Raw genomic sequence first — 10,784 nt, forward strand, 5'->3', positions numbered from 1 at the left:
CAGTTATACATCTGGATAGTTTCTTTTACTGTTCAGTATAATTATAAGTAAGGTTATACATCACTTATTGCCATTCTTAGGAATCAAGTTATTGCTTAATTGCTTCACTGAGCTCTGTTGCACAACTTAATTTTATTAGGTCAAAAAACGATCTATTACCTAAACTTTCAGGGTATTTTTTTTGGAAAAAGCAGTGAAATTCAGATCTGTGGGATATTTGCTATTTTTATAGAACTGCAAAAGTGGTGGTATTTAGTTAAAAACACTGAAAAAAAAATGAAATAAAAAAACGTTTGTCAAACATTTAAGTTAAAAATATCTTACAGTAGTATACACCTGATAAATCAGGTAGTAATTGTGTTACCATATGTTATAATTGTGCTTGCAGTGCTTTGAGCTTAGAGCTCTTTTGATATAATTCTCTTGAAGATATTTAAAGTTGTGTTCATAATTGGGTGAAGGGGGCCTCCGTGGCCGAGTGGTTAATTTCACTGGCTTCGAATTGCTCCTCATCAATGTGGGTTTAAGCCATGCTTAGGGCATAGAATTCTTCGTGAGGAGGCCATCCAGCATGCTTATGGAAGGTTGGTGGTTCTAACGAGTTGCTGGCCTATGGTGAAATAATGTCCGGAGGGGCATCTGGGGTCTTCCTCCACCGTGAAAAGCTGGAAAATAGCTATGACCTATAATTGTGTTGATGTGACCTTAAACCCAACATTTCTGCTGAAGACCTCTTCCATATTGAGCAAAATGATACTGGGCTTGGTTTTCATACTTCCATTAGCCCAGGACCCAAGGTTATAAAAAAAAGGTTTGATACCGGTCTGAGAAACTCTAGCACATGATTGGTTGTTTCTGAGCACAAATTTAAAATTGACCAATGGCAGGGCTGCATTTTGAGACTGGTCTACAAACCTTGGATATGAAAGTAAGAAACAACCATAGTAGGCATGTTAGAATACTACACCGGCAAATCTGTAGTAGTCATTATCAGGCTATTTACCAAATTAGTTGATTTGCTGTTTATTTGGTGATATTTCATAGAAGAGCCTAAACAAATCAGTTACAACAAACAGTATGTCATTTAATCTTTAAGGCTTTCGAAGAGTTACTAAAAAAGGGAGATAAGTGATTTTTTAAAGTCACTTATACAAATAATGAGGGATATTGTATTCACCTTTGTGCTTATTTGTTGGCAACAGTTTTAATAACGCCAAAGGTGTCCTTCAGACCATTGTTGTTGCAGTTTAATTGTGAACTTCATGGTGTTGTTATTGTTGATAATTTAATTTTTATATTGAAGTATGTCACACACACCTTTGATATATGCACTGATTACTGTTTTTGTTTCACATGTTTTTATGTATTACACAAACTGTAAGTCATATATATGTGCTAATCTGAATATATAATAAAAAAAATCAATTACATTCAATAGGTCATTGCTTATTAACTATGTCCCAAGTACTCTGGAATAGAAAAGATGGCTGGGTGGTTTAAATATCCTACCAGATTTATATAGCACAGTTTGAAACCCAACTTTGGATTGAGAGTTCTTTCATGTGGGGAAGTTATCTGGCTGGTTCAAACCACATGCCTGTCCATACCTGAAATGATTTTAAGGGGCACCTGCTGTCTTCTTCCTCATTAAAAGGACTGTTTACATCAAATAGGAGTGCCTTCTCAGTGTTACATGTGAAATAGTCTGAAATGTAGTTCCATGTTGTTGACTTCATATGGTATTATGAGGAATGTAATGTGGCAGTTTTATTTTTGGCTTGAATTTATACGTTATTGTATTGATTAAAGATCTAAACTACAAATGTAACATTCATTGTGAATTTACAGGCTTTAGCTTAATTGATATAACGCAAGTACGACACATTCAAAACAAGAACCATTCCTTGTAGTCAGCGAATTGTCATTGCATGCATATAAAAGACAGACCATAAACCCAGATGGCGGTGGATACTTGCCAGAAAGCAGTCGGAAAGAAAGTTCTTTGATGACCCTCTACCAATCCTTGGGTGACTCTTCATCAAGAATGTGAAAATTAAAACATAGCTGTTAGGGTACCACTTGGGGAGACGTATTGTTTTTGCCCTTTCCATCCATCCGTCCGTCCGTCACACTTCATTTCCGATCAATAACTGAGAACCATTTGCCCTAGAACCTTCAAACTTCATAGGTTGGTAGGGCTTATGGAGTAGACGACCCCTATTGTTTTTGGGGTCACTCTATCCACGGTCACAGGGGCCTGAACATGGAAAACTATTTCCAGTCAATAACTTGAGAACCACTTGACCCAGAATGTTGAAACTTCATAGGGTGATTGGTCATGCAGAGTAGATGATTCATACTGATTTTGGGGTCACTCTATAAAAGGTCAAGGTCACAGGTGCCTGAACATGGAAAACCATTTCCGGTCAGTAACTTGAGAACCACGATCCAGATGATGAAACTTCCTAGGATGACAAACTATGTTTTTTGTGTCACTCAACAGGTCAAGGTCACAGAATGAACAAGAAATCCTTTCCATATAACTTAAAAACCACTTGACAGAATTTAAACTAGTAGGAATTGGACAAGTAGATGACCCTATGATTTTGGGTCACTCATCAAAGGTCAAGGTCACAGGGCCTGAACATAGAAAACCGTTCCATATCAATAACTTGAATAACTGAAGATGTGAACTTAGTGGATGATTGGACATGCAAGTAAGATTGACCACCAACAGTGATTTTGGTTTCACTCCGATCTAAGGTCAAGTCACAGTGGGGAACATGGAAAAACCGTTTCCAGTTTTCTGAAGTAGGCTTAGTAGATATTGACTTTAAGTAATATCGCAATGAGGAACAACAGGCATATAACATTTCTAACACTACCAACCACAAATAATTTTGCTATATGTAACTATGCTATTGGGAACATATGCTTTTCTACAAAAAACATCACTATTTATTAAAGTAAATAAATTATCAAAAAGAAATTATCGAAATAAGGGACAACAGTCATATATACATACAATAACAGCTTCCAATTACATAAAAGCTTTTAATTCACAATAAAACAAATGCATGATGTTTTAACGATACTTACATAATTTATTCAGTAAAAACAATCACATGAAATATGTTATCAAAATATAAAACTTTCAAAAATAATTTACTCGTAAAAATAAAGTGGATGACAGTCTGTATAAATACTGACAAAATAACGCTTGCAATTTATATAAAAGGCTTTTAAATACACAATGAAAGAAGATGGCGATGATGGCCCTATATCGCTAACCAGATTACCTGTACACGTTAGTTACTTTAGGTTTCAGTATATTTACTACTGAATCACGGCCATGAATATTGTGTTATCAGAGAATTAATGGCCCTTTTTGAACTCTCTGTGTTATTTATGTATATTCTATTTTAAAGATTTCTCCAGAAATGAGGTGTGTGATGCTAAAATGTGAACTATGGTGATTTTGATTGACCAAAGGACCATATAACTATGTTGTTATTAGAGGAAAACTATGTTGTTATTAGAGGAATCGTATCAATTTTCACAAGTAGGCTTCTTTTAAAAAAGAAACCCAGGAGAGGTCCAATGTTCCTTTTAAAGTTATATCAGAAACATAGATAACAATTGTTATCTATGTCTCTGGTTATATGATAGGTTGTGCTATATACGAAAAACAGTTTCCCTGATGCAGATTAATGTGACCTTTTAGGGGTCATCATTCTGTTGGTGATGGCCAACCTTCGTATCAAGTTTAGAGATCCTAGGCCCAAGCTTTCTTGGGTAATAGTCTGGAAACTGTTTTCCTGGTCCAGGTCACTGTAACCACGACCTAATGATCTCAAAATCAATAAGTCATCTTCAGGATATGATCAACCTCCGCCAATCCGAGGACTGTAGACCCAAGCATTTCCTAGTTACTGAATTTCATTTAAAAATGTTCAAAAGCTACCACTGCAATAATTGTACACTGAAGTCTTTGGCTCCAAGTCCGAACTTGGCCCTTGTGAAAGCTGCCAAATTGGCATCTTACCATTTTTGCGAGAACCTCACCTGACAAGCTTGTTTGTCAACTGTCCCGTTCGTTTGGGCCCAAGAGAATAGCTTCTGAGAAGCTTTAGAAAAGCTTTGAAGAAAATCCCAATCGAACGGACGTCTGCCGGAAGTGAAAAAATATATCTTTTTTTTTTTAATTTATTTTTTCAGAGATTGGTATTGTAAATGTGCTATTTGAAAAAGAAATTCTAAACATTTTATTTGTTCTAGTTTATCACTCAGTTTGTAAGATTTATATGTTGAATTGGTGCCTTGTTTTGATCACGTGATTAACATCTCTGCTACCTCTTCCGACTGTCGGGTGGAAGACACAGAAGATCTTCTAAAAACAGAAGACGCACAATCGAGCATTTCGGAAGAGCTCTTCTTATTCCGGCAGATCTTCCGTGGCCCAAACGAACGGGGCAGATAAACAATGAATTTATTTTATTGAACGAAATATGTTTTAACGTGATTCAATGTATATGCATATCTTTGAATACTGTGAACAAAGAATAGTTAATATATATTTATATATTTTGCTATTAATAACTGAACCGTTTCCAACATTTGTAACAATAGTAGTACACTATATTTCTATATTTTAAACGAACAATTATTTTCGTCTTAGAGGATTTCAAAACTTACTTGTGCGCAAGCGCATTGGGCCATTTTAGACTGGCTCACAGTAATTTGGCGCTAGAAAGTGAAATCTAACGCCGTAAAATTAGGAGATTAGTCTAAATCCTAGTGTGAAAGCCAACACTATGGAGAGGTCTTGATATACCTCCGATAACTGCACCAGAACTTAAGCATATTTAAATTAATTGAAAGTTTCATGAAGACTGAAAGAAATGTAGCTTCTTATATGTAAACAATATAGAACACATTAATTATGACAAATTTATGAGCCATAACTCTTGTGATAAGTTGTTTACAGATAGAATGGGTCATAATGAAAATTGCTCCAAGAAATGTTGCTTCTAATGTGTAAACATGTGAAATATGACAGTTATATTTACTAAATCAATGGCCATAACTTGCATCATTTCAACTTGTCCAGTTTTAAGTTTGTCTAGGAATCAGTGGTTATATACATACATACAGTGTTTATTTCATGATTATTGCTCACATGTGCCTACTAATGCGTAAACAGTGTGATCGGATGCTGCTGGGGAAATGCCCATTATTGAATAAATGTATCTGCAAATCACGTGGCAATTCAATGTAATTTTCATTACAATTTCTCCAAAACAGTGGCCTTAAAACAATGTGAAATGTGACAAGTTGAAATTAAAGAGCCATCACTATTGTGTAATTGAATACCGGTATGTGATAAACTTGTGAAATTTAGAAATTTTGACAGATTTAAGGATCATTACTGCTCTGTTATTGGCTCGGTCTTTTTCATTATCTACTTTGATTTAAAATTATGATCTTGTTGCCGAATAAATTCTTCCTACATTCCATTAAGGCGGCTGCTCTAGAAAGTGGCCTTTTAAAGACATTTGTGTTAACAATGTGAAATGTGACACTTTCGACTTATTTAATGGCTTCAAATCTGGTATTATTGGAGCAATCTGGACACAATTAAGCTTCATGAAGACTGATGGAGAAATATTGCTGCCAATGTATAATCAATGTAAAATATTGCTGCTAATGTATAATCAATGTAAAATATTGCATTTTTTTTATATTACAAGGGTCATTGCTCTCGTATTTGTCGTGCAATCTTGCAAATTATCAAACTTGACCGGAAAGTTGTACCAACATACAGCGAGGTTGAGATACTTGGTTTCAATTGTATTATATTTTATACAATTAGTCTTGATCACTTATGTATGAGAACATCTTGGCCATGAATTATTATATTTGCACTGTTTTGTTTAACACGTGTGAAGCTGGTTGTGATAAATTCATATACCCCAAGTTCCTTTATATAGGTAGCTGACAGTTCCAAGACATTGACCCTATTTTCACCCTGTCTTTTGTCCGTGTCATTCTATAAGTTAAACATATGAGGTGTAATCCTTCTTTTTTATATATTGCTCGTTATGATGAAAAGATTTCTTCTTGATCTGTATTGGAGGCATTCCATCTTTACTCCATCTGCTATATCTTTCCACAACAGTGTCAATTTGTGTGTAGCTTGCATTGTAGTGAGCGGCTCTTGTACGCTCAGAACGTGCTCTACACTTTCCTATCTTGATTTACTGTAATGTCTGTTTTGTCAACTTCCAAACGTAACCAAATACTCTGGATACACCTAAAATACAGTGGTGTTATTTTATTACGAAATTACAAATACATTTATTTATTTTAAAACAAAATTACTTGCAGGCACATACAGTTAGGGATAAGATACTTTAGGTATTATTATCTACAGAGCCTCATGTTCGTGAAAGCCTACACATAGATACCGTAATTTAAATTAAGTTAAAAAGTCGACTTCTGATTTTTTTCGGGAAAAAATGTTTAAGAACACGCACTTTTTCTAAAAATATGAAGTCCGAATCGCGTAATTAAGCATCGAGCGTTCGGCGGTTATTATTCAAATGGTTGATGACGTCACTTAAAATACACTGAAGGAAAGAAAGAGAATTGTTGACATCAGTTCTTTGACTGACTAGGGACACGATAAAAGCAGAAAACCTATCATTTTACTGAACGTTGTTATTTTTTACATGAACAGTTTAGACGAAAGTATGCCGAATAACAGCCCTGAAAATTTATTTTCACCGTTGGTACTACAACAATATATTATTTACCAGAAAAGTATCTCATTATGCTACGTTTTTAGGGCGTCAAGATTAGTTCAAAATTGTCGAAAAAAGTTGGGGTTAAACGTTGGAAGAGGTGATTGCTCCTGAAGAAGTGGAAGAATGACAAATTGGACCGGGAGATTAATTTTCTTTCACAAAAAAGTAACTTGTTTAGATTATTTACATTTCGGAAGACTATTTGTTACAATGTCAAAACTCGATTTAATCGCTCTAAATATAAATATTTTTATAACGCAGAAAGGATTTCAAGGAATTTCGGAATTTCTCACCTGTTCGCCGCTAACAACCCTGTATTTATGATAGAAGTGACCATCAATGCACTGCCTAACTTTAATGGAGTGATAATCAGACGATGTACTAGTACCCGTTGTACATGAATCTGCAATTGTTTGTCCCAAACAAACACGACAGAGCAAAATACGTCTGAAAACACAAGTTCAAGTTTCAAGTTTATTTTCATACGTTTGGCCATATGGGCATCAACATTTACAATTTCCACAAAAACATGAAACGCAATGCTAAAAGTAGTGAGCCTAACACAAAGCATATTATACAATATTGTGAAATGAAATAGCATTATAGAATTTTGCTCAGTGATAGCTAGACTATCCACAACCACCTTTAACATAAACATATAAACATTCTGAGACACATATTCATAGAAAGACATAAACTTTCAAAATACCTTAATTAGATAAGGTAAAAAAAGGTAAAGTAAGGGAAAATTCGGGGAAAGAAGTAGATCATTTTATTAACTTACAAATTTCATTCTTTCATATTTACTGTATTACACTGGGTGCCTGTATTAAGCATGCACATACAGTGCATCAGTTTCCTACGCAATGGTTTCCCCTGACAGTTTTTTTTTACAAGATTTTGATAAAAAAAAATTCAACATTTACAACTTAGATTTTATTTATTGCAACTGTTGTGGGTATTTTAGGCTAATGTTCGTAATAGATTTGAAATATAGAATAAAAAAATAACAATAATTATATTTGTATTTCTTTCCAACGGTCCTGTGATTTCAATGGTCACGTGGTATTTGTGATGGTAGTGATTAATATGGTGCCAGGAGAGGTAGTCGTTGCCTGGAGTCTGACAATATGTATGCATCCGGTGACATATGAGAGGTTATTACACGAATCCTTACATAAACCTTCGATATTGGCTGGCGAAAATATGGGACTAAAGTAAAATACTGACACAAAAATCTTTGAATAACACAATAAAACATTTAAATGGCTTGCCGGTCAATAGTCAAAACTATTAGCAGGTAACTCAGACCTCCTGCAAAACGAAAGAAACAATACATTTTTTTCGATAGATACCATGAAATTTCACAAAGCAAGACAATGGGATATAACCTCGAAATCCGTGTACCTCAAGGAATGTTTGAGAACAACTTATTATTACTAAATGCAAATATGCTAGAGAGATACCTGAAAACGGTAATGTAACCGAAATACTCTTTTAAACCGGATTCAACTGACATGTCATCTCGGAAACCAAATCCAGTCAGACTTTTCCATTTATTTTGGAGTCCTAGGTTTTCTTCAGGGGAGCTTGTTTGTTTGAATAAATATCCTCTACTATTTTCGAAGAAACCCTCTGAACTAGGATTTTTGCCTTATTTTTTTATACGCCCGAAGGGAAGTATTATGTTATAGCCCCGGTGCCCGTCTGTCCGTTATCAAGTTCGTGTCCGTTTTGTAACTATTGAACCCCTTAAAGGATTTCAAAGAAACTAGACACAAATGTTCACCACATCGGGACGACATGTAGAGCGTATGTCCTGGATGGCTCGCATCAAGGTCAAGGTCCCACTTAGGGGTCAAAGGTCAAAACACTATATATATATGCAAATGTTGAACCAGTACGAATGTGTAGTACAATTCGGGCTCGTATATAAAGCAGCACCTAAACTAATCTTATTGGGTTAGTGAACTTGCTGTGGCATGTGCGTGTTCGTTTGTACTGCAAGGCGCTTTGCCGTAACTGGTCTGGTATATTGTGGTGGTGATTTAGTTCATATAAATTCTCTCTACTATATAATAATTTATAATGCGAACTTGTATCCTAGCAGATCTCACGTATGGGAAAGTCAACTGTTCTGAATATAATTATATCCCTTAATGCAAATTATATATATATATATTCAAAGTATCCTTGAGATCCAGTTAACTTTTAGAGAGAGAAAATATAGCTTCTCTGGTCCCAATCAGTTAAAAAGACTAAAATGTCACTGCTGATTTATGAGACATGAAAACAGAGATTTGAGTATATATATGCAAATGTTGAACCAGTACGAATGTGTAGTACAATTCGGGCTCGTATATAAAGCAGCACCGAACCTAACCTTATTGGGTTAGTGGACTTGCTGTGGCATGTGCGTGTTCGTTTGTACTGCTAGGCGCTTTGCCGTAATTGGTCTCTCTACTATATATATATATCTGTTTCGTTATTATACATATTAGTTGCTTATACACCATATAATGAAAGAACCTGCCTTTCGCATTCCTCAGTTTTCCCAGTAACTGAATTTCCGTTACACTTTGGTGGTTCGCACAGAAATGAATCATCAGCAAAATATATTTCTGAAAAAAGGAACTACTGTAACAATAACAGATCTACGTCTTTAAAATAGGAATCAATTTTATTCTTATAGGCACGTAGTTATTTTTACGCTCAACTCTATATATCGTTCAAAGGTAATACCATACTCTTATTCCATCTGAAAGTCAATATTTTCCACCAAACTCAGTTTCTTACTCCATTAAGTTACAATGGTACATGAAACGTAAATATTTTCCATACTGAGCCCTAAATTTTATATCAGGTGGATGATGTCACTTATGGAGCCATTAATGTGTCGTCGCGTTAAAAAAGTTCTTTGCCGGCGATATGTTTTTAATTTACCTAAACTAACAGTTTTCTATCATTTATATAATGATAATGAGTGGAAGCGTAGGTAATATAATAAAAAAAGTGTTCTTTTGCGGAATAATACTGCGCTCCTCAAGTCGCACAAAATCACCATTGCAGAATTCGTACAAAGTTACCCACAGACTTGACTGTTAAGTTTCACGTCGGGTCCTTGGCGTCACTTCTGACGTCGTTTTAATGTGTGTCGCCACACAGGCCGATGTTTGCAGTGTTACAAAAGTTTAAACAGAAATTCATCTAGATAATCTAATTTATTTAATACAGATCAAAGAAGATGCGTGTGCTGAAAGAGTATTAGTAGATATCTATTGCATTAAGGAATGTGTTACTCATTTTTTCGGGAAATAATATACCTGCTCTACTGTTTTGCTCGTTTAAAGTCGCGCAACATTTTCGATGAAAAACTCGTGCATATTTTTCGATACAAAGTAAGCAACCTATTTAAATGACTAAGTCGACCCGTGATATTATCTCATATTATTACCTTTGTCAAGTTGCTCTCTACTTAGTACCCCAAACCCATTTTCTAGCGTTGTCTGTATAAATGTAGATTCGTGAAACAGATATTGCTCGTTTGAACTTCCACCATTTTCTGTACTTATTATTCCTTTCTGTTGTTTATACTTTTCAAGTAAAGCTTCGTTTCGAATCTTATGTATCTATTTAACAAATACAAAATAGGCATAAATCTTTAACAATACAGTTGAAACTCGACATCTCGATCTCGTTTATCTCGAAATACAGGTTATCTCGTATACATTTTCAAGTCCCGTCCAGAAAACACGTGCACAAAATATCATTTGAAGTCGAGTTTCGGTTATCTCGAAGAAAAACGCTCGATTGCTTGGACTTTGCGATACCGAGTTTCAACTGTATAATATATCACACCTTGCCCTTAGGCCTTAAAATTCAGGCCTTAAAACATTATCAATTGAAAAAATAATTCTGTCATTTGGCATGCAAATTTAAAACTTTTCAAGCTGCTAGTGTACTATTATTAGGAATTTA

Source organism: Mercenaria mercenaria, chromosome 9 (assembly GCF_021730395.1).
Source record: "Mercenaria mercenaria strain notata chromosome 9, MADL_Memer_1, whole genome shotgun sequence".
Taxonomy (NCBI): domain Eukaryota; kingdom Metazoa; phylum Mollusca; class Bivalvia; order Venerida; family Veneridae; genus Mercenaria; species Mercenaria mercenaria.